Source organism: Enhydra lutris, unplaced genomic scaffold (assembly GCF_002288905.1).
Source record: "Enhydra lutris kenyoni isolate GAN:26980312 unplaced genomic scaffold, ASM228890v2 scaffoldscaffold21, whole genome shotgun sequence".
Lineage (NCBI taxonomy): Eukaryota > Metazoa > Chordata > Mammalia > Carnivora > Mustelidae > Enhydra > Enhydra lutris.
Genome location: NW_019154105.1, coordinates 70,280,912 through 70,306,247, shown reverse-complemented (window position 1 = coordinate 70,306,247; position 25,336 = coordinate 70,280,912). Strand labels below are relative to the sequence as shown.

The following is a 25,336-nucleotide window of genomic DNA, read 5'->3' as shown; positions in this document are numbered from 1 at the left end:
CTTAGAAGACACAATTCCCATGTTTACAGCAAGAAAAAAGCTGACCAAACTAAAAATCAACAACTATTCTTAGACCAATCAAAGAATTGAGGTTGCAGGGTAAGCCACCACCCCTGTGAAGACAGGCAAAGTACAGAGAATCACAGCCAAGAACAGCTTACCTAGAGCAAAATCTGTTGAAGCCATAAATGCTAAAAATACCTGAAGTGCATATCACTAAATGAAAGATGCCAACCTGAAGAGGTTGCAAGCTATATGATTCCAATTATATGATATTCTGGAAATGACAAAAATACAGAGACGTTTAAAAAATTAGTGGTTGGCAGATGTTTAGAAGGGGATAGGGAGAGATGAATAGGTGAAACACATGAAATTCTTAGGGTAATTAAATTATTATGCATGGTATTATAATGGTGGATTTATGACAGTATGCATTTTTCAAACCCATATAACACACAACACAAAGAGCAAAACTTAATGTTTACAAGTTTTTTAAATAAATCATTTTGGAGATCAGAGGATCTAAGGAAGTAAGATAGCCAGTGACAAATGACCCTCAATGTATTACAAATGTATAAAACATATTCACTGAATGTGGCTGGGGGAAATGATGTGGACCTATGTGACTTCGGAAACAAATGGAATCTCTAAGACTAAAAACAAAAGGAAGCCCATGCAGGCACTGTATTCTAGCTGATACAGTTATTCTCATAGTTATTCTCTCTTATATTCTCATATAAGTTAACAGTTCTGAAAGAGTATACATGTAAACTGGACCTGAGCAATTCAGTTAATGGGTGGTAGATGGTGGGAGCTGGGTTTCTCCTATTAGGGTGAATGTTTACAGATAAGCAAGAAAAGGAGACTAGAATAATTCATATGGTAATGGTTACAGTTGGAGCCATTAGTCAGAAATCATTCTTAGCTTCATACAGATAAATATGCTGAAATAGAGACGTGTGTGTGCACAGGTTAATACACATGCATATTTCTTTGCTATGTCAACAGAGAGAGTCTTAATGAAACAAACCTACGTAGTACTCATATCTTAGTTCTTATTCCGTTCTCCAATAAAAAGAACCTGGGATCCTTGAAGAAGTGGCTGATTCTAGGACTGAAGCAAAAAATAAATAAGATCAACCTGGATCATCATGTAAGGCCAAAAAGAACAAAAACAAACCTAAGAAACCCCAGATTGATGGGTGTAAAATAAAAGAGTATTAGGAACCAAATGTAAGGGCTCATTTTGGCCAAAACTAGAACAACTTAAGCAATAAATAAAGTTGTATTAGATTATAATCCAAAGTATAAAATAAATATCAATGAGCCCACAGAGATACAAACAAATGACTGTAAAGAAATTAATAAATCAGGGATAAGAGACATAGCCCAAATAATTTACATAGATACTCTGCCCTAAAGGAGGTAAAACATAATGCTGCACTCCTCGAGTGTGGACTGAGGGCACTGATTTCTTTCCAAGGGAATCATATGAAAAAGGGGAGGGCCTTCTAGGTGGCTCAGTCAGTTAAGCATCCAACTCTTAATTTGAGGTCAGGTCATGATCTCAGGGTCATGAGACTGAGTTTCACCTCAGGCTCCTCACTGCATGTGGAACCTATTTAAGATTCTCTCTCCCTCTTCCTCTGCCTCTTCCCCCACTCCCTCTATCTCTCACCCTTTACCTCTCTCTAAAAAATGAGGAGGGGAGAAATTTTACAGTGAAGAAATCTACTTCAGACAGGTGATCAAGGTCAATATTAATAGTGAAAAATAATGTCAATATGATATGATAAAAATGGCACTCAGGGCACCTGGGTGGCTCAGTCTGTTGAGTGTCCAACTCTCAATCTCAACCCATGTCATGATGTCAGGATAATGGGATTAAGCCCCACAATGGGTTCCATGCTCAGCAAGGAGTCTTCTTAAGGATTCTCTCCTTCTCCCTCTGTCCGCCACCCCACATGTGCTCCCCCTCAAATAAGTGGATAAATCTTTAAAAAAATGGCACTTTACCTGTGTTATACCCCTCCCCCCTCAAAAAAACATAACTTCTATCTAATCATGAAAGCACATCAGACAAACCCAGATTGAGAGACAGTCTACAAAATATATAAACAGACTCTTCAAAAACTGACAAGTTCATCAAAGACAAGAAATGAGAGAAAATGTGATCAAGAGGACTCTAAAGACATATGCTAACTAAATGTAACGTAGTATCCTGGATGGGATCTTAAAAAAGAAAAATAATATTAGTTAAAAACAAGGATATATGAGTAAAATATGAGCTTCAGTTAATAGTAATGTATCGATACTGCTTCATTAATTATATCAAAGTACCACACTAACATTAAATGTTAATTATAGGGGAAACTTTGTGTAGGAGTATATAGGAATTCTCTGTACAATTTACTCCATTTTGATGTAACTCTAAAACAGTTAAAAAATAAAATCTATTAAAATAAGTGCCAGGATCAGGATGACTAGAAATCCCATATTCTGGGTTCCATACCTATCCATGTTACAAACTCATTTTATGACATTAAACCATCAGCTGTTTTGTTTTATACAACAGTAGTTGGGTATTTTAATAGTCAATGATAAATCTGTATCCAAACTCTGCTTTGGGTAAAACACTAGGTTTGTGCTTAAAAGATAAAATATCCTATAACAGGTAGCAAGTCCTTGCATAAAAACAAAAACAAAAACAAAAACAACTACTGTCAGGATAAGGGGGAGAAAAGACATACATATAAGAAGGCAAATAGTAATATGAGGAAACACAGCAACAACCAAGTCAATATAAGTGCTATGTAAGTTCAGAAAGATTGATGTAGACTTGAGCAATCAGAAAATGTGTCAAAGACAAACTAGTACAAGATTCAGAAAGTTACGGGGAAGACAGGGCAGAATAACCATCAGTTTGTTCTCTACAGTTGAGAGCTTATTTCTTGGTTTGCCTCTCTCTGTCCCCCCCACCCCCCTTTGCTTGTTTTGTTTCTTAAATTCCCCCATTTGAGTGAAATCCTATGGTATTTGTTTTTCTCTGACTCACTTATTTCACTTTGCATAATAACCTAGCTCCATTTATGGCATTTATGGCATTGCAAATGGTAAGATTCCATTCATTTTTATGGCTGAGCAATATTCCAAATATGTGTGTGTGTGTGTGTCATATCTTCTTTATCCATCATCAGTTGATGGACATTTGGACTGTTTCCATAATTTGGCTATTATGGATAACATTGGTATAAATATTGGGGTGCATGTATCCCTTTGGATTAGCATTTTGTATTCTTTGGGTAAGTGCCTAGTAGTGCAATTCCTAGATCATATGGTAGTTTTCCTTTTCCTTTTATTTTTTTAAAATATTTTATTTATTTATTTGACACAGGGAGACACAGTAAGAGAGGGAACACAAGAGGCAGAGGGAGAGGGAGAAGCAGGCTTCCCGCTGAACAGGAAGCATGATGCAGGGCTCAATCCCAGGACCCCAGGATCATGACTTGAGCTGAAGGCAGATGCTTAATGACTGACCCACCCAGGTGCCCCAAGTTTTCCTTTTTCTTTTAAAGGCTTGGAAGGTAAAAGTACAACATCAGCATGGGCATACTACTTGATAAGCACCACACTTAGTTCCCTAACACCCAGCACTAACACCATTGCAAACTTTTAGAAAATTACCAACATTTCAGAATGTTCTATATTTTAAAAAAAACATGATAATATCTAATATTTTTATAAACTCATTGTTTATCAAGTGTTTTCACACACATTATTAACTTTTGACTTTGGACTTCACAGCAGGAGTACACATATCATGATTTTATAGAAAGGAAATAGGTAATTGGAATATTGACATGATCTATCCAAGATAAGATGCCTAAGAAAGTGCCTGACATACTAGCTTTATTTTGAAAGCATCAATGACTTTACCTCAGAAATTTGCTGCCACATGAAGAGGGACTTCTAAATTCTGCTGTTTTATGAAGGTTCTTCTTTCATTTCATTTGATTTCAGTAATTCATCGAATACCATTTTCTATAAGCAATTCACTAGGAAAAGAAAATGGCTTCATACTAGAAGGAGATTATAGTAGCAACAACTAAAATGGGATTCTGTCTATAGCATCAGCATGCTGTCCACTCAGATTCCAGGATGAATTTCACCACAGGTGGTAGGGGGCAGCCAGCAGGAGACAGATATGTTGGGAAAGAGCTGATGTTGAAGTTCAGGATCAAGGCCTCCAGTGGGCATATACCATGCTCTACCAGCAACATGGTTCTTAACTTCTTTTTTTTTTTTTTAAGATTTTATTTATTTGATAGAGAGAGAGAGAGAAAGATCACAAGTAGGCAGAGAGGCAGGCAGAGTAGGAGGGGGAAGCAGTCTCCCTGCCGAGCAGGGAGCCTGATGTGGGGCTCAATCCCAGGACCCTGAGATCATGACCTGAGTGTCAGCTGAGGTCACCCACTGAGCCACCCAGGCATTCAATTACTAGCTTGATATCTTGCCCACATATTCCTACAGAGGAATTCCCTACTACCTTGTCTCTCTGTACTATAACCTCAAGGACCAAAATGGCCTTCTTTTTGCCTTCTTTCTAAGTTATAATTATTTCCAGAGCCATAACCCTCCCCTAAAATCTGGACCCTGAGACTGAGACTCTTCTACTTACCCACCCACTGAATACTACCCAAACCAGCCACCAATCGATATGATCCTCCCAAACACTGATTTTCCACCCAGATATTCTCACATTGCCTTACTCTGCCTTCTCACTGCTCATCAGCCCATTTCCCACAATTTTAACACCCAGTGTGGTTAACAGTAAACTTCAAAACAAACTTCAAATGGCAGGAACCAAGAGATAATTGTTTAAAAGTTGATATTGAGTTTTTTTTCACTTCTGAAACAAATATTCCTATAATGTTTCATATTTAATTTAACCGGGTATATTTGTATATGTGTAATTTTTAAATTTTAGTATTTTTTAAAGAAAATTTCCCTCCATTTATCAAAACAATGTATGCATATTAGGCAACTTGGTTTGGGGTGGGAGAGAGAAAAATACTGACTCTCACTTATCAATTCATGTCTAAATGAATATTAATAAGATGGATTGATTACAATAGTTTGTCTTACTAATTTCACTTAGTATTTTGTCATGAACATTTTTGCCTGACATTAAAAATACCTTTAAAATGTTTTTGTTTCTATCATATGAAAGTATGATCATTTATTTAATCATTTCCCCAAGGCCTTTTTCTTTTACCTTATGAAACTGCTTTAAGGTGAGGTCAAACAGGGAAATCAAAAGCTTTCCCATGGACTCAGAAAAAGTGACAGATTTCTTGGCCATATTCTCATTGTCATTAGAATGGAAAATGTCATGAGAGACATCCTAAATGGAAAAATCACTCCACATCTAAGCACAGCAGTCTTTCCAAGCCACATAGCATAAGCAGAAGAAGCATGCTTTCCACATCATTAGCAAAGAGTTGGTGTGACAACAGCACCAACTTAATTCAGACATTACTCTGACTTTCAAAACTGAAAATGAAGTGTCCAAGGCATTCTTAGAAACACAAGATAAAAAGTTACCAAAAATAATCTCCAAATGGATTGATCATGCAAGTTTTCTCTATACCCTAACCTTAACTCTATGTCTCCATGATCGGACCGATATTTGTGACCAAACCAAAATATTTGCACAAAACGGATCTAACTTTTTTACTGTCCCAAGATGCCACGTGAAGTAAAGAATGAATGGCAACATTGCTATAGAACCAGGAATGGGTCAATAACACATGTTCATTTGCTTCAACACAAAGATTAAAAAACATGAAACACACACATAGAGTGTTTTTCTTCTAGTAACAGTCCATCAGAAACGGAGCTCCTTGAAGAAAATAAGTTATCCTTTGCAACACAAAGAATTAAGCAGGAACAAAACTGCCAAAAATCCACCAGACTCTCAGTTAATGAAAGGCTGAGACTGACTTGACCATTTTTGTATTCCCAGCACCCAGGCCACTGTCTGGACAAACACTGACCCACAGCAGAAACTCAGTTAATATTAAATTAAACAAAGAAACAGAACTGTAAGCAGGACACATATTTCAATGCAACTACCAATAGAGCAAAAATGAATTAAAGGCAAAATAAAGTAAGGGATGCATTTGTTGCAGCAGTTGGGGTTCAAGCCCTGCAGGTTAAAAAAAGAAATGCATCTGTAAGGATTTCCTCAGAGATCTCAAAGTTCTAGAATGACGGTAACGCCAAACACTCTAATCAACTGTGCATAGAAAACCGTGATTCAAAAGTCAAACAGAAAATTCAAGATAAATAAATAAGGTGCAGTTCTAAACACAATGTATTTGTTACTTGGATTAATAAAACATTGTAGCAAGGTGGCTGAAAACAAATCAATATACAAAAGTCAATTGCATTTCTAAACACTAGCAACACAGAGTTATAAAATGCAATAAAGATACTACATTAAAATAACATAAAAACACAAAATAGGAATAAATTTAACAAAATATAAGCAATACCTTTATGAAAGTATTTAAAGCTTCATTTAAAATATTAAAGAAAACTAAATGGAAAAGAAAAAAGAAGACTACTATGTAAAGTTCATATGACTCTCAACAGGTACAAAAGATATCATTTCTTTAAATTCAACAACCTATACAAAGATAATAAACCAAAGATGCCAAAGAAAAAAGAAATAATTAAACACTTTCTAAACTTGATAATATGTTTAATGGCTACATACTAAAGCAAATACCATATTTAACAAAGAAATTTTTGACAGAGCTTTTAAATTCAGAAATAAGACAGAGATAACTTATCATGGTTATTTAATATAAAAAAGATATAAGAAATAGAAAGAAGCAAAATCGTCATGTCACTATGATCATCTACATGAGAAAGCATTAGAATCAACAGAAAAGGCTCCACAACTGGGGACGCTTGCTGCTCTCGGCGCCGGGCCCAGCTTCTTTCAAAACGTCTACTGTTTACGAAATTCTCTGCAAGCTCACCTTGGAGGGTGATCACTCCACGCCCCCAAGTGCATATGGGTCGGTCAAAGCATACACCAATTTTGATGCTGAGCGTGATGCTCTAAACATTGAAACGGCCATCAAGACCAAAGGTGTGGATGAGGTCACCATTGTCAACATTTTGACCAACCGCAGCAATGAACAGAGACAGGATATTGCCTTCGCCTACTAGAGAAGGACCAAAAAGGAACTTGCATCCGCGCTGAAATCAGCCTTGTCTGGCCACCTCGAGACAGTTATTTTGGGCCTATTAAAAACACCTGCTCAGTATGATGCTTCTGAGCTGAAAGCCTCCATGAAGGGACTGGGGACTGATGAGGACTCCTTCATTGAGATCATCTGCTCAAGGACCAACTAAGAGCTTCAGGAAATTAACAGAGTCTACAAGGAAATGTACAAGACTGATCTGGAGAAGGACATCGTTTCTGACACATCTGGTGACTTCCGCAAGCTGATGGTTGCCCTTGCAAAGGGTAGAAGAGCAGAGGATGGCTCTGTCATTGATTATGAACTGATTGACCAAGATGCCCAGGATCTCTATGATGCTGGAGTGAAGAGGAAAGGAACTGATGTACCCAACTGGATCAGCATCATGACTAAGCAGAGTGTGTGTCACCTCCAGAAAGTATTTGATAGGTACAAGAGCTACAGCCCTTATGACACGTTGGAGAGCATCAAGAAGGAGGTCAAAGGAGACCTGGAAAATGCTTTCCTAAACCTGGTCCAGTGCATTCAGAATAAGCCCCTGTATTTTGCTGACCGGCTATATGACTCCATGAAGGGCAAGGGGACTCGTGATAAAGTTCTGATAAGAATCCTGGTCTCTCATAGTGAAGTGGACATGTTGAAAATTAGGTCTGAAGTCAAGAGAAAGTATGGCAAGTCCCTGTATTATTACATCCAGCAAGACACGAAGGGCGTCTACTAGAAAGTGCTGCTATACCTGTGTGGTGGGGATGACTGAGGCCCATGACGGTTAAGCATCCAGGAGTGGTGCTTCTTTGTTTCCAGCTAACAATTCTAGAAAATAGCTTATGACTAATAGTCCCCTTGTGCCCGTCCCCGCAGGGATGGCATTAGTATCACCCACTCCCCATCCTTATTGCAGTTGCCTAAGCATTGCCTGCCTCTCATGTCTAGCCTCTCCTTTTAGCCAAAGAAATGAACATTCCAAGGAGTTGGAAGTGAAATCTATGATGTGAAACACTTTGCCCCTTGTGTACTGTGTCATAAACAGATGAATAAACTGAATTTTTACTTTATAAAAAAAAAAGAATCAACAGAAAAAAAAACTTTGAATTAATAAAAAGTTTAGCAAGGTCCAAACACAGGTTAACTTACAAAATTCAGAAACATTCCTAAATTACTAATAACCATCTAGAAAATTTCATTTAAAAAATGATACAATTCATTATGGTGAACAAATTAAAACTACTAAGAAATTAATTTGGTGAAAGTTACAAAAACCTACAGAGAGCAAATTTTTAAACTTACCTAAAAAATATTCATAGACTTGAATAAATGCATAATGTATTTAAAATGGAACAAATTATGCTATAAATTCTCCAAAAATCAATATTCTCCAAATTAATCTATAAATTCAACATTAGACTAACCAAAATTTCAGCTGTATATTTTTAAGAAGTTAGTAAACTTATTTCATGGTGTGCATGTGTTTGTGTGTGTGTGTGTGTGTGTGTGTGTGTGTGTCTGTATCCCTGGATAGATACACCAAGTTAGAAAATAAAAGGACTCCCTCCCTACCACATTTTAACACATAACAAGACCACAGTAATAACTATATGCAATTATGGAAAAAAAAAATAAACAATGGAACAAAAGTTCCTCCTGATAGATCTGAAAATAGAGCTTAGCAGTAAGGAAGACAGATTGTATAAAGTTGATGTTAGGAAATCCAGCTCATTATATGATGAAAATTAATACTATTTATCATTCCTATATTATGCACAAAAGTTGGAAGACCTTAATATGAAGTAGAAAAATATGAAGCTAACAAATATGAGAATATTACAAATATGAAAATATTTTTTATGAATTTAACTGGATGAGGATTTCTTAAATAAGACACCAAACTCAAACTATTAGGTGAAAACTGATGTATTTAATATTAAAGACTTCTGTTTCCTTAATGATGTAAATGAGAAAATTAACAGGCTAGTATGGAAAGAATATCGGATACTGAAAAATTTCTGCAAAAATAGACAACCAACCAGAAATCACATGAAGATGTAGATACGAACTTCACAGAAAGAGAAACCTGAATGGCTAACAAATATATGAAGGTAAGCTCATACTTAATAATAATTAGAACAAAATCAAAGCAGGCGATCAATTGGTGGTGGTGAGAAGGATTGGAATCAGGGGATGAATAGAAAAAATGAAAAATTACAACTAAATGAACAAATACCATGTTCTGGTTGGTTGTATATCATACAGATATCAGTTCTACCTAAATTGATCCACAGAAGCAACGCAATTACAAGTAAAGAATCAATGACTTGGTTTTGGAGGTATTGATTCCATCTATCTATCTATCTATCTATCCATACATTCATCTATCTTCTTATTACAAGCTTATTCTAAAATGTGCCTATGGAAGAGAAAAAGATCAAGAATAGCCAAGACACTCCTAAGGAATATCAAAACAAAGTAAGAGGATATGTCTTACCAGATATTAAGACTTATTTTGTTTAAGTTATAAATAAAGTATTAAGTATATCAAGCTATAGTTTAAGATGGTATGGATTAGGGATAGATAAATAGGACAAGAGCACTATAAAAGATCCAAAATAAAAGATATATGGAAGCTTGATTTATTAGAGACTTGAATTCAAAGTTCATAGAAAAAGGAGGAATTTGTCAATAAGAGAAGCTGAGACAAAATGGGAAAAAATAATATAACATTAGAGTTTGTACTGATAACATACACAAAAGTAATTCTATGTGTATTAAATATAAAAGACAAAACATAAAAATTTAAGAAGATAGGATAGAATATCTTTAATACCCTAGGGCAGGGAACAATTCTTAACTTAAATATAAAAAGCAGAGGTCATAAAGGAAAATGTTGATATGCCTAGATTGTATTAAACGTAAGGACTTCTGCCCATTAAAAGATACCATAAAGAAAGTGAAAATTCAAGACACAAACTGGGAGATATTTGTAATGTTTAAAATATTATCATAAAAAAATAGAAAGGATACCTAGAAGTCAATCACAAGTGACAAACAAGCTAATGAGAAGACGGCAGCACTTAACAAAAGCAGCAATAAAAATGGCTAAGATAATTTTTAAAATGTAATTTATAAAACAATTTGGCCTTAAGTAATAGGATATAAGTATGTGCATATAATATATGTATATATTTAAGATACATTTGTAGAAAATTAAAAATCTTAAATATATATATAGATAGATGATAGATAGATATTTCTCAAAATACTTATTTAATATCCCCTGTATTGGCAAAATATATGCCAAGAGGACAATGGATAAATAAATTCTGGTATGTTCATTCTGTGCAACTCTTTATAGCAATAAAAATTAATGAATGACAAGTGCATGCAACTACACAGGTGAATCTTGGGAATATAATGTTGAGTGAAAAAGCAAGCTATAGAACACATAATTTCATTTATATGACTTCAAATGCATGAAAAACATAATAATAATACAGGTGTAGGGATAGAAATGCATGGAGCACTGGGTGTGGTGCAAAAACAATGAATACTGTTACGCTGGAAATAAATTTAAAAAATTTAAAAAAAAGAAACATATATGAAAAAACTATGAAGAAAAAGCAAAATCCAGTTAGTATCTACCTCTTAGGAAGCATAAACAGAGTTACAATGATAAACACCCAAGGAGCCTCAAAGGCAATGTCCTCTTAATCTGAAGTGGTAGGTATGCAAGAGATTGATGTTCTTTCATTCTCTATAATATAATGCATACTAATAAATCATTTTTTGTTTTTGTTCAATAGGTAAAAAGCAAAACATACAAAAGGGTGCTGTTTGAAGTTCCTCTTAATGTCCTTGGGCTGATAAATTCCATTTTTTAAACCTGTGCTCTCAGTTTAAAGAAAAAAATTAATATTTATTATAGCATATCTTAAAATAGTATACTATATATAACAGATGTTTAATAATTGTTAATTATCATTATTATCATCAACATCATCATATCTGTTATTACCCATGTAACTATCAATGTGGCCAAAACCATCTATGGCCTGACTGCTTACCTAATGCTTTAATGCTTTCTATACCCAACAAAAATGAATTAAGTTGATGAATTATGACTTTACTCAACCATCCTTTTAGTAATATATATCCTGTTGTTTTTACTACAAATCTTCTTTCTAAAACTTTCATAGTGGCAGCCTCTTTTTGTATGCCCCTTGTATGTTTCATCTCATTTTGGTCATTATTTTCAATTTAATACTACTACAATACTTCCACATTCATGCTATTTTTTTTTATATCCATTCCTCCCAAAGTCAGGCTTTGAATTTGGCTTCAATATTCACATACAATAAGTGAGAGCAGCTTGAGCTTCATGCCGGTTTATACCCTGAAGCATAAAAAGAATATCCTAAATGCTTCCAAAGCAACAAACATAAAAATAAAGTTCAAGAAAAGCAAATGAGAATATGCCATTATCATAGTTAAATGCTAGAAAATAAATTTAGAGCAATGCCTTGAGAGTTTAAGGAAAAAATTTTGAATCTAGGTTATCTATTTTCAAATGTGGGATAAAATATTTTCATATACTCAATAATTCCATTATTTTTTTTTCTTGCATCCACCTCTTAGAGGAAATCACTTGAGGATGGTTCATCAAAATGAGAATGCCAATCAAGAAAGAGAAAGACAGGGGCGCCTGGGTGGCTCAGTGGGTTAAAGCCTCTGCCTTCAGCTCAGGTCATGATCCCGGGGTCCTGGGATCGAGCCCCACATACAGCTCTCTGCTCCACAGGAAGCCTGCTTCCTCCTCCTCTCTCTGCCTGCCTCTCTGCCTACTTGTGATCTCTGTCAGCCAAATAAATAAATAAAATTAAAAAAAAAAATAAAGAGAAAGACATAAGAAATAACAGTGGACATGACTCAGAGCATAGTGAAAGAAAATCTTCTATTACATTTGCATTGACAGTCACTTCTGGCATTGAACTTCGTTGCCTTCATGCTGTAACTATGCAAAATTTCATAATCATTTTAGTATAAATGCAATAACATTTCACATACATACATACATACACACAGCTTCTTAGACACAAGCATATTTATATTCATATGTTTTATCTCACAATTTCCACCCACCCCACAAAAGAGCTATACTTTTTCACTGGCTTGTGGGAATTCAAGGCGACTGAGTACACTGTGCTTATCCCTGGTATTTTCTTTGCAATTAAGCTTTAGTTTAAGCATCCTACCTCTATTTATTTATTTATTTAACATATGGTGCAATATTGGTTTTTGGAATAGAATTCAGTGATTCACCACTTACATACAACACCCAGTTCTCATCATAGCAGACACACTCCTTAATACCTATCAACCATCTAGCCCATCCCCCGCACACCTCCCTCCATCAACCCTCAGTTTATTCTCTGTCTTTAAGAGTCTCTTATGGTTTGTTTCCCTCTCTCCTTTCTTTCTTTTGTCTTCCTTCCCATGTGTTTGTCTGTTTTCCTTCTTAAAAAGAAGATGTCAAGGGAGAGTCAAGATGGTGGAGGAGTAGCAGGCTGAGATGACATCAGGTTGCAGGAGTTCAGTTACATATTTATCAAACCATTCCAAACACCTACAAATCTAAAGGAGATTGTAGAGAAGAGCAACAATTCTAGAAACAGAAAATCGACCACTTTCTGAAAGCTAGGATATGCAGAGAAGTGAATCAGAAGCGACGGGCAGATTGGGGCGCCTGGGTGGCTCAGGGGGTTAAAGCTTCTGCCTTCGGCTCAGGTCATGATCCTAGGGTCCTGGGATCAAACCCCTTGTTGGGCTCTCTGCTCCGCAGGGAGCCTGCTTCCTCCTCTCTCTCTGCCTGCCTCTCTACTTGTGATCTCTGCCAAATAAATAAATAAAATATTAAAAAAAAAAAAAGTGACAGGAAGATAGACCACAGTGGGAAGAGGCCAGCTCCCGGCAAGTGGTGGAGCAACGGAGCACAATATCAGAACTTTTAAAAGGCTGCTCCACTGAGGGACATTGCTCCAGAGGCTAAGTGGGGGTGGAGCTCTCACGGGCACAGTGTGGTCTCAGGTCCCACAGGGTCACAGAAGAATTGGGGGTGTCACAGAGCCGAGGAGTGAGCTCTCAGCTCAGGGTTACCTTAAACTGTGATCTGCAGCACAATCAGACCACTGCTTTTTGAGCAAGGACCCCACAAGTGGCAGATCTGGGGACAGCCATCGGAAGAGCAGAGCAACAGGAATCTGCTGGGCTTGGAGACTCCAAATGGGTCTGTGTGCCAGAGACAGAAATCCTCAGTCACAGGCCGGGAGAGCTGGGAGTGCAGCCAGAGACTGGGGAGATGGGAGTGATGGAGCACTTTTCTCCAAGGATGCACTGAGGAGTGGGGCCCTGAGCCCTCAGCTCCTCCGGGCTGGAGATTGGGAGGCCGCCATCTTCATTCCCATCCTCCAGAGCTCTACAGAAAGTGTTCAGGGACAAAAGCTCCCCAGAAGGAACCCGAGCAGATTACTCAGCCCAGCCCCTAGCAAGGGTGATGCAAATCTGCCTTGGGCAAAGATACTTGAGAATCACAACAGGCCCCTCTCCCAGAAGATCAGCAAGAACATCCAGCCAAGACCAAGCTCACTGATCAAGGACAACAGCGGAATTCCAGAGGAGGGGAAAGCAAAGCATGGAATTCATGGCTTTCGCCCCATGATTCTTTAGTTTTGAAAAGTTAATTAATTTTTTAAATTTTTTTTCTTATTCTATTTTTTTTTAATTTACTCTTTCCTCTTTTAACTTTTTTTTTTTAAGATTTTATTTATCCATTTGGCAGACAGAGATCACAAGTAGGCTGAGAGGCAGGTAGAGAGAGAGGAGGAAGCAGTCTCCCCGTTGTGCAGAGAGTCCGATGAGGGACTCAATCCCAGGACTTCAGGATCATGACCTGAGCCGAAGGCAGAGGCTTTAACCCACTGAGCCATCCAGGCGCCCCTAACTTTTTTTTTTAACTAGTTTATCTTTTTTTTTAATTTTTAAATTTATTTTTAGTGTAACAGTGTTCATTGTTTTTGCACCACACCCAGTGCTCCATGCAATCCATGCCCTCTCCAATACCCACCATCTGGTTCCCCAACCTCCCACCCCCCGCCCCATCAAAACCCTCAGATTGTTTTTCAGAGTCCATAGTCTCTCATGGTTCACCTCCCCTTCCAATTTCCCTCAGCTCCCTTCTCGTCTCCATCTCCCCATGTCCTCCATGTTATTTGTTATGCTCCACAAAAAAGTGAAACCATATGATAATTGACTTTCTCTGCTTGACTTATTTCACTTAGCATAATCTCTTCCAGTCCCGTCCATGTTGCTACAAAAGTTGGGTATTCATCCTTTCTGATGGAGGCATAATACTTCATAGTGTATATGGACCACATCTCCCTTATCCATTCATCCATTGAAGGGCATCTTGGTTCTTTCCACAGTTTGGCGACTGTGGGCATTGCTGCTATAAACATTGGGGTACAGATGGCCCTTCTTTTCACTACATCTGTATCTTTGGGATAAATACCCAGCAGTGCAAGTGCAGGGTCATAGGGAAGCTCTATTTTTAATTTCTTGAGGAATCTCCACACTGTTCTCCAAAGTGGCTGCACCAACTTGCATTCCCACCAACAGTGTAAGAGGGTTCCCCTTTCTCCACATCCCCTCCAACACATGTTGTTTCCTGTCTTGCTAATTTTGGCCATTCTAAGTGGTGTAATGTGGTATCTCAATGTGGTTTTCATTTGAATCTCCCTGATGGCTAGTGATGATGAAAATTTAGTTTCTCTTAACAATACCTTTCTTTAAAAAAAATCTTTTTGAACCTTCGTCATTATAGTCATATTTTACCCTTCGTTGTATCTAACTTTATTTTTTGTAAACCTATAGGGTTTTTTCTTCTAAAAATTTTTTGGTATACAACTTCTTCTAATAGATCAAAATATACCCTAAATCTAGCACAGGGCTTTGTTCTAGTCTCCAGCCTGAGCAAATTCTCTCCACTTTATTTTTCTTTCTTTTCCCAACCAACTTACCAATTCCCTTTTTAGAAATATTTTTAAATTTTCATATTTATAGTCATATTCCATCCCTTTATTGTGTTTACCCTTATTTGTGTGTGTGTGTGTGTGTGTAGAAACTACCTACCAAAATTTTAAAGAAAGAAAAACAGATAGATAGATAGATCTATCTATCTATCTATCTATCTGTTTTTCTTTCTTTAAAATTTTGGTAGGTAGTTTCTTCTAAGGGAGCAAAATAGACCCAAAGTCAAGCAGGCGGCTCTTGATATATCTATCTATCTATCTATCTATCTATCTATATTTTGAACTTCTTTTTACCCCCTTTCTTCTCCACATGATTTGGGATCTCTTCTGATTTGGAAAATGCACATTTTTCTGGGGTCTTTGCCTCACTTTTAGTATTTTATTCTCTCATTCATATATTCTTATCTGGATAAAACAACAAGGTGGAAAAACTCACCACAAAACAAACAAAAAATGAACAAGAAGAAGTACCGAAGGTTAGGAGCCTAATCAATATGGACATTGGTAACACGTCAGATCTAGAGATCAGAATGATGATGCTCAAGGTGCTAGCTGGGCTCAAAAAAGACATGGAGGACATTTATTTCTCCTGGTCTGGAGAAATAAAATCCCTTTCTGGAGAAATAAAAGAACTAAAATCTAACGAAGCTGAAATCAAAAAAGCTAGTAATGAGGTCCAATAAAAAATGGAGGCTCTTATTGCTAGGATAAATGAGACAGAAGAGAGCATTAGTAATATAGAAGACCAAATGATGGAGAATAAAGAAGCTGAGCAAAAGAGAGACAAAAAGCTATTGGACCACGAGGGGAGAATTTGAGAGATTAGTGATACCGTAAGACAAAACAATATTAGAATAATTGGGATTCCAGAAGAAGAAGAAAGAGAGAGGGGGAAGAAGGTATATTGGAGAGAATTGTTGTAGAGAATTTCCCTAATATGGCAAAGGGAACAAATACCACAATCCAGAAGGTACAGAGAACCCCCCCTCAAAATCAATAAGAATAGGTCCACACCCTGTCATCTAATAGTAAAACTTACAAGTCTTAGTGACAAAGAGAAAATCCCGAAAGCAGCCTGGGACAAGAACTCTGTAACATACAATGGTAAAAATATTAGATTGGCAGCAGACTTATCCACAGACACCTGGCAAGCCAGAAAGAACTAGCATGATATATTCAGAGCACTAAACAAGAAAAACATGCAGCCAAGAATACTATATCCAGCTAGGCTATCATTGAAAATAGAAGGAGAGATAAAAAGCTTCCAGGACAAACAAAAACTAAAAGAGTTTGTAAACACGAAACCAGCTCTACAGGAAATATTGAAAGGGGTCCTCTAAGCAAAGAGAGACCCTAAAAGTAGTAGATCAGAAAGTAACAGAGACATATACAGTAACAGTCACCTTACAGGCAATACAATGGCACTAAATTCCTATCTGTCAATAGTTACCCTGAATGTAAATGGGCTAAATGCCCCAATCAAAAGGCACAGGGTATCAGAATGGATTAAAATGAACAACAACAACAACAAAAATCCATCAATATGCTGTCTACAAGAAACTCAGTTTAGACCCAAAGACATCTCCAGATTTAAAGTGAGGGGGTGGAAAACAATTTACCATGCTAATGGATAACAAAAGAAAGCTGGGGTGGCAATCCTTATATCAGATCAGTTAGATTTTAAGCCAAAGACTATAATAAGAAATGAGGAAGGACACTATATCATACTCAAAGGGTCTGTCCAAGAAGAAGATCTAACAATTTTAAATATCTATGCCCGTAACATGGGAACAGCCAACTATATAAACCAATTAATAACAAAATCAAACAAACATATTGACAAGAATACAGTAATAGTAAGGTACTTTAACACACTCCTCACTGAAATGGACAGATCATCCAAGCAAAAGATCACCAAGGAAATAAAGGCCTTAATGAAACACTGGACCTGATGGACATCACAGATATATTCAGAACACTCCATCCCAAAGCAACAGAATACACATTCTTCTCTAGCACACATGGAATATTCTTCAGAATAGATCACATCCTGGGTCACAAATCAGGTCTCAACCGGTACCAAATGGTTGGGATCACTACCTGCATATTTTCAGACTACAACGCTCTGAAGCTAGAACTCAATCACAAGAGGAAATTTGGAAAGAACCCAAATACATGGAGGCTAAAGAGCATCCTAAAGAACTAAAGAACGAATGGGTCAATCAGGAAATTAAAGAAGAATTGAAAAAATTCATGGAAACAAATGATAATGAAAACACAACTATTCAAAATCTGTGGGACACAGCAAAGGCAGTCTTGAGAGGAAAACATATAGCGATACAAGCCTTTCTCAAGAAACAAGAAGGGTCTCAAATACACAACCTAACCCTACACCTAAAGGAGCTGGAGAAAGAAGAGGAAAGAAAGCCTATACCCAGCAGGAGAAGAGAAATAATAAAGACCAGAGCAGAAATCAATGAAATAGAAATGAAATAGAAACCAAAGAACACTAGAACAGATCAATGAAACTAGGAGCTTTTTCTTTGAAAGAATTAATAAGATTGATAAACTCCTGGCCAAAAAGAAAAGAGAAAGGACTCAAATAAATAAAGTCATGAATGAAAAAGGAGAGATCACAACCGACACCAAAGAAATATAATTATAAGAACAAATTATGAGCAGGTATTATGAGTATATATGAGTACATTATGATTAGGTATTAGATACCTAGGAATAAACCTAACCAAAGAGGCAAAGAAACATTACTCAGAAAACTATAGAGTACTCGTGAAAGAAATTGAGGAAAATACAAAGAAATGGAAAAATGTTCCATGCTCATGGATTGGGAGAACAAATATTGTAAAAATGTCTATGCTACCTAAAGCAATCTACATGTTTAATGCAATCTCAATCAAAATACCATCCATTTTTATTCAAAGAAATGGTACAAATAATCCTAAAATTTATATGGAACCCGAAAAGATCTTGAATATCTTGAATAGCCAGAGGAATGTTGGAAAAAAAAAAAAAAAGCCAAAGTTGATGGCATCATCATTCTAGACTTCAAGCTCTATTACAAAGCTGTCATCATCAAAACAGTATGGTACTGGCACAAAAACAGACACATAGATCAGCAGAACAGAACAGAGAGCCCAGAAATAGACCCACAATGTATGGTCAACTAATTTTTGACAAAGCAGGAAATAATGTCCAATGGAAAAAAGGCAGTCTCTTGAAACAAATGGTGTTGGGGAAATTGGACAGCCACATGTAGAAGAATGAAACTGGACCATTTCCTTACACCACACACAAAAATAGACTAAAAATGGATGAAGGACCTCAATGTGAGAAAGGAATCCATCAAAATCCTTGAGGAGAACACAGGCAGCAACCAATTCGACCTCAGTCTCAGCAACTTCCTCCTAGAAACATCGCCATAGGCAAGGGAAGCCAGGGCAAAAAGGAATTATTGAGACTTCATCAAGATCAAAAACTTTTGCACAATAAAGGAAAAAGTCAACAAAACCAAAAGACAAATGACAGAATGGGAGAAGATATTTGTAAATGACATATCAGATAAAGGGCTAGTATCTGAAATCTATAAAGAACTTCTCAAACTCAATACCCAAAGAACAAATAATCCAATCAATAAATGAGCAGAGGACATGCATAGACATTTCTGCAAAGAAGACATCCAGATGGCTGACAGACACATGAAAAAGTGCTCTACATCACTTGGCATCAGAGAAATACAAATCAAAAACCACAATGAAATACCTCCTCACACCAGTCAGAATGGCTAAAATTAACAAGTCAGGAAATGACAAATGCTGGCAAGGTTGCAGAGAGAAGGGAAACCTCCCACACTGTTGGTAGGAATGCAAGCTGGTGCAACCACTCTGGAAAACAGCATGGAGGTTCCTCAAAAAGTTGAAAATAGAATTACCCTATGACTCCGCAATCACACTACCAGGTATTTACCCTAAAGATACAAATGTAGTGATCCGAAGAGGCACTTGCACCCGAATGTTAATAGCAGCAATGTCTACAATAGCCAAACTATGGAAAGAACCTAGATGTTCATCAACAGATGAATGGATAAAGAAAATGTGGTTTATATATACTATGGAATACTCTGCAGCCATCAAAAGAAATGCAATCTTGCCTTTTGCAATGACATAAATGGAACTAGAGGGTATTGTGCTGAGCGAAATAAGTCAATCAGAGAAAGACAATTACCATATGATCTCCCTGATATGAAGAATTTGAGAGGTAACATGGGGGGTTTGGGGGTAGGGAAGGAAAAACTGAAACAAGATGGAATCAGAAGGGAGACAAACCATAAGACTCTCAATCTCACAAAACAAACTGATGGTTGCTAGGGGGGAGGAGGGTGGCTGGGTTATGGACACTGGGGAGGGTATGTGCTATGGTGAATTCTGTGAAGGGTGTAAACCTGGCGATTCACAGACCTGTACCCCTGGGGTTAATAATACATTATATGTTAATTAAAAAAAAGAGAAGATTATATATATATATATATATATATATATATATATATATATATATATAAAACAGAATATTATTCAGACATAAAGAAAGGAATCTTTCCATTTGCAACCACATGGATGGAACTAGAGTATATTATTCTAAGTGAAATAAGTCATTCAGAAAAAGACCAAAATGGTTTAAATGGTTAAAGTGTGTCTGAGAAGTGGGATGGGGACTATGAGACTGGCTGGTCCTTTTCTTGATAAGTCCCTTGGTACTCCTGGACTTTACCCATGTACACATAACACACAACACACTGGTCATTTAAAATAAAAAAGGATGAGTGATTAAGAAAACCCAAGAGATTCTAAGACTGGGATTAATGTCTATTGAAATGTCATCACACAGCATAAATTTTCATACTCAACCTCTATTAAATGCTTTACAACCAACATTGCTTACAAAAGGTACTTACAAAATCTCTTAATTCTCTTTTCCCCATATATATTTAGGGATCACCTTCTACCCATTTCTAGCTGAAACTCATTAGTCCCAATATATTTTAAATAGTCCCAATATATTTTAAATAATTATTTGCTTTTTTTGCTGATTTTAAATTACACATATGAAAAGGTATACATACCATGGAAAAATTGGACAATTCTGAAAAATATACAGATCAAACAATCATAATCCACTCTTCAGGAACTAACTTGTACACCTGAAACTAATATCTATATTATATATCTATATTATATATCTATAATATAGATATATAATATAGATATAGAATATATGTTAACTAACCAGGATTTAACTAAAAAAACAAATTTAAATAGAAAAAAATAATGGAAGCAACAATTTTGGGTGGGATTTTTTGTTTGTTTTCTTTCAAGATTTACTTATTTATTTAAGAGAGAGAACATGAGATATGGAGGAGACAAGATGGCGGGGAAGTAGGAGGAGGCGCCATTTCAACCTGTACCCTAAAGTGAGCTGATTACCTACCAAAGAACTCCGATCACCCATGAAATCAGCCTGAGATCAGAATTATACACGTCTGGATCTCTACAGGGGCAGAAGATGCCAGTGGGCCGGTAAAGCGGAGTGGGAACGTCGGACTGATATCGGAAGATAAACAAAAGGGGGAGGGAGCCACCAGAGGTGACCGATTGGAAAGTAATACCCCTAATACAAGAGTGCCCTGCATCTGGGGACCAGCATTAACTTGGAGACTGGTTGAAAGCACTCAGAAAGAGCAAAGGATCATGGGGTGGTGGTGGAATTGTGGGAATCAGGACGGCTAGGGACAGGGGCTTAAGTCCCCGTACCTAGGAAAGCCTCCCCTGGCACTGAGCCAGAGAGAGTGCGGCAGAGAAACAAGGTCTTGGTCCCTGAGCCGCCAGCGTGCCCGAGAACGCGTGGGGTCCGGCTCCTGTGAGGGGTTGGGAGCCTCGCCAGACGGCAGAACGCCAAGCCATGCTACAGAGCCTGAGATGCGTGCGCCCCTCACTCTCCGCTGAGAGAGGTGTGCAAAGACCCAGCCCAGCGCTCTTAGACCCGCGCCATTGTTTCAGAGCCTGAGACGCGCACGTGACCCACAACCTCCCCTGAGAGAGGTGCGTGAAGGCCCAGCCTGGTGCTCTCGGACCTGTGCCCTGCTACCAGAGCCTGAGACGCGCGCGCAACCCACAGCCTCTCCTGAGAGAGGTCAAGCCCAATGCTCTTAGACCCAGAAAGACCAGGCACTCCCAGCCTGGGCCCAGTGGGAAAATCTCAGTGTGCAATCACAGCTTGGAGCCTCTCTGGCGGTCTGGAGCTGCCCAGACAGCCACCAGTGCCATGGTTTTGGGTACAAGCAGAAGATCCTGCATCCCCGGGGACCTCGACTCGGAACCTGCTCTGCCAACGGCCAAGGGTTAATTTATGTAGGCTCTGCAGCACCCACAGGGGACCAGGCTGAGGCTTCTCTCTGAGAGGGACATCAGGGCACAGTTTGCTTTCCTCTAAACCTACAAAAACCATCAAAAGCAGTCAAGGCGAGAGAAAAAAAAAAGTGAACAAACATAAAAACCTACAGAGAACAAAAGCCTGAAAAAAACCGGTTTCCTCAGAGCCTCCCCCTTGAGGGGGGCAGGAGGACTTAACTCAGGGAACATCATTGACTGAAAACCCACGTGGCAGGCCCATCCCCCAGAAAACCAACCAGGAAAAAAAAAAAAAAAAAAAAACTACAAGAGAACAACCACCACTACTTCATAAGACAACTTTTATTTTTAATTCATTCCCACTATTCTGGTTCATTTTTTTTATAGATAATATTTTAACCTATTTACCATCACAGTGAGATGTCCAGTACATCAAATTCCATAATAACCTTCTAACCTGAACTTTTTGATACATACACCTGTGTTTTTCTTTTGCATTTCTATTTTTTAAATTTTTTTTCTAAATTTTAGTTTAGCTTAGTCTAGTTTATTCCTTTTTTATTTTTATTTTCTAATATTCATATAGAGTTAAACTTCAAGGTAATCCCCTATCCACAATCAATGCTACCCCTATAGGTAAACCAATTTTTAATCCCCCTTTATCTTAGGAAGTTGAGTCCTTTAACAAAGATATCAAGATACATCCAGGAAGAATCAAAACAACCTTCCTTGCCACACTGAGAATTTATAACCACTCTCCCATCTTTTTTTTCTGCCAGTGTTTCTGTGTTTTTGTGTTTGTCCTGATAGTATATAAATCTTATACTTGTGGTTCTTTTTGACGAGGTTCTTCCTTTATTTGCATATATATATATATTTTTTTTTTCTCTTGTCATATACTTTTATCAGTCTGTTTGTCAGTTTCTGTTTGTATACATCATCAATCTTACCTTGGGGCCCATCTGGGCTGAACCTTCTCTTTTATCTTCCCTTTTTTTCCTGTCTCTCTCTCTCTCTCTTTTTTCTTTTTCTTTTCTTTTTTCTCTCATTTGGGTGCGGAACCCTGATTACTCAGAAGCGTTCCAGGGTGCACCTTGACTGCACCATGATCAATACATCCAGCTACATCCATTCAGTCAACTCTCACCAAAATGACTAGGAGGAGGAATGCCCAACAGAAGAAAAATACAGAGGATGGGCCTTCTGCAACAGAGCTAATGGCTATCGACATAGACAATATGTCAGAAAGAGAATTCAGGCTAACAATTATCCAGGCAATAGCTAGGTTGGAGAAAGCCATGGATGACCAAACGGAATTGATTAGGGCAGAACTGAAAGCGACCAGCGATGATGTTCACAATGTTAGGGCAGAACTCAAAGCTACCAGGGATGAGGTTCACAATGCTCTCAATGAGTTCCAATCTAACCTAAATTGTCTAAAAGCTAGCGTAACTGAGACAGAAGAGAGAATTAGTGATCTGGAGGACAAACAGATAGAGAGAAAGGATCAGAAGGAAGCCTGGAACAAAGAGCTTAGAAGCCACGAAAACAGAATCAGGGAAATAAATGATGCCATGAAACATTGCAATGTCAGAATTATTGGAATCCCTGAAGGGAGGAGAAAGAAAGAAGTCTAGAAGATATAGTGGAACAAGTTCTTCATGAAAATTTCCCCAATCTCACGAATGGAACCAGTGTTCATGTACTAGAGGCCGAACGATCTCCACCTAAGATTATAGATTAAAAAAAAAAATCAAGGCGCCTCGTAGTCTAATTGAGGAATCATAATTGTAGATACAATCTCTTGAAAGCCGCTAGGACAAAGAGGCTCCTTACTTACAGAGAAAAGCCCATCAGAATAACGTCAGATCTGTCTACAGAGACCTGGCAAGCCCAAAAGGGCTGGCAAGATATATATCAGGCACTAAATGAGAAGAACATGCAGCCAAGAATACCTTATCCAGCAAGACTGACATTCAAAATGGATGGAGAGATAAAGACTTTCCAAGACCAGCAAGGCTTAAAAGACTACGCAACCACCAAGCCGACACTGCAGGAAATATTAGGGGGGTTCTATAAAAGAGAAAGAATCCTAAGAATAGTATTGAACAGAAATATAGAGACAATCTACAGAAAGAAAGACTTCAAAGGTAACACGATGTCAATAAAAATGTATCTATCAATAATCACTCTCAATGTGAATGGCCTAAATGCGCCCATAAAACGACACAGGGTTGCAGATTGGATAAAACAACAGAACCCATCCATATGTTGTCTACAAGAGACTCATTCTGAACCTAAAGATACACCCAGACTAAAAAGTGAAGGGATGGAGAAGCATCTTTCATGCCAATGGGCCTCAAAAGAAGGCTAGGGTAGCGATTCTCATATCAGATAAATTAGATTTTAATCTAAAGACTGTAGTCAGACGTACAGGAGGACACTACCTCATTCTTAAAGGGACTATCCACCAAGATGATCTAACAATTGTAAATATCTATGCCTCCAATATGGAAGCAGCCAATTACATAAGAAAACTGTTAATCAAGATAAAGAGTCATATTGATATGAATACATTAATAGTAGGAGATCTTAACATGCCTCTCTCAGAAACAGACAGATCATCGAAGCAGAAAATCAATAAAGAAACAAGAGCATTGAATGATACATTGGACCAGATGGACCTCAAAGATATATAAAGAACATTCCACCCTAAAACAACAGAATACTCATTCTTCTTAAGTGCACATGGGAGCTTCTCCAGAATAGACCACATACTGGGTCACAAATCAGGACTCAACTGATACCAAAAGACTGACATTATTCCCTGCATATTCTCAGATCACAATGCTTTGAAATGGGAGCTCAATCACAAGGAAAAGTTCAGAAGGAACTCAAACACCTGGAAGCTAAAGACCACCTTGCTTAAGAATGCTTGGATCAACCAGGAGATCAAAGAAAACTTAAACAATTCATGGAAACCAATGAGAATGAAGACACTTCGGTCCAAAACCTAGGGGATACAGCAAAGACAGTCCTAATGGGGAAATACATAGCCATCCAAGCCTCCCTCAAAAAAATTGAAAAATCCAGAAAATACCAGCTGTCTCTACACCTTAAAGAACTGGAGAATCAACAACAAATCAAACCAACTCCACAGATAAGAAGGGAAATAATCAAGATTAGAGCAGAGATCAATGAGGTAGAAACCAGAGATACAGTAGAACGTATCAATGAAACTAGAAGCTGGTTTTTGAAAGAATCAATAAGATCGATAAACCATTGGCCACACTAATCCAAAAGAAAAGAGAGAAAGCCCAAATTCATAAAATTATGAATGAAAAGGGAGAGATCACAACTAACACCAAGAAAGTAGAAACAATCATCAGAAGTTATTATCAACAGTTATATGCCAATAAGCTAAGCAACCTAGATGAAATGGATGCATTCTTGGAAAACTATAAACTCCCAAAATTGAACCAGGAAGATATTGACAACCTAAATAGACAGATATCTAGTAACGAGATTGAAGCAGTGATCAAAAACCTCCCAAAAAACAAGA

General features: G+C 37.5%; 1 pseudogene; it reads left to right on the top strand.

The window, feature by feature from the left end:
* Nucleotides 1-8,034, top strand: part of LOC111148890 — a 40,683-nt pseudogene extending 32,649 nt beyond the window's left edge.
* Nucleotides 8,035-25,336: the final 17,302 nt, after the last annotated feature.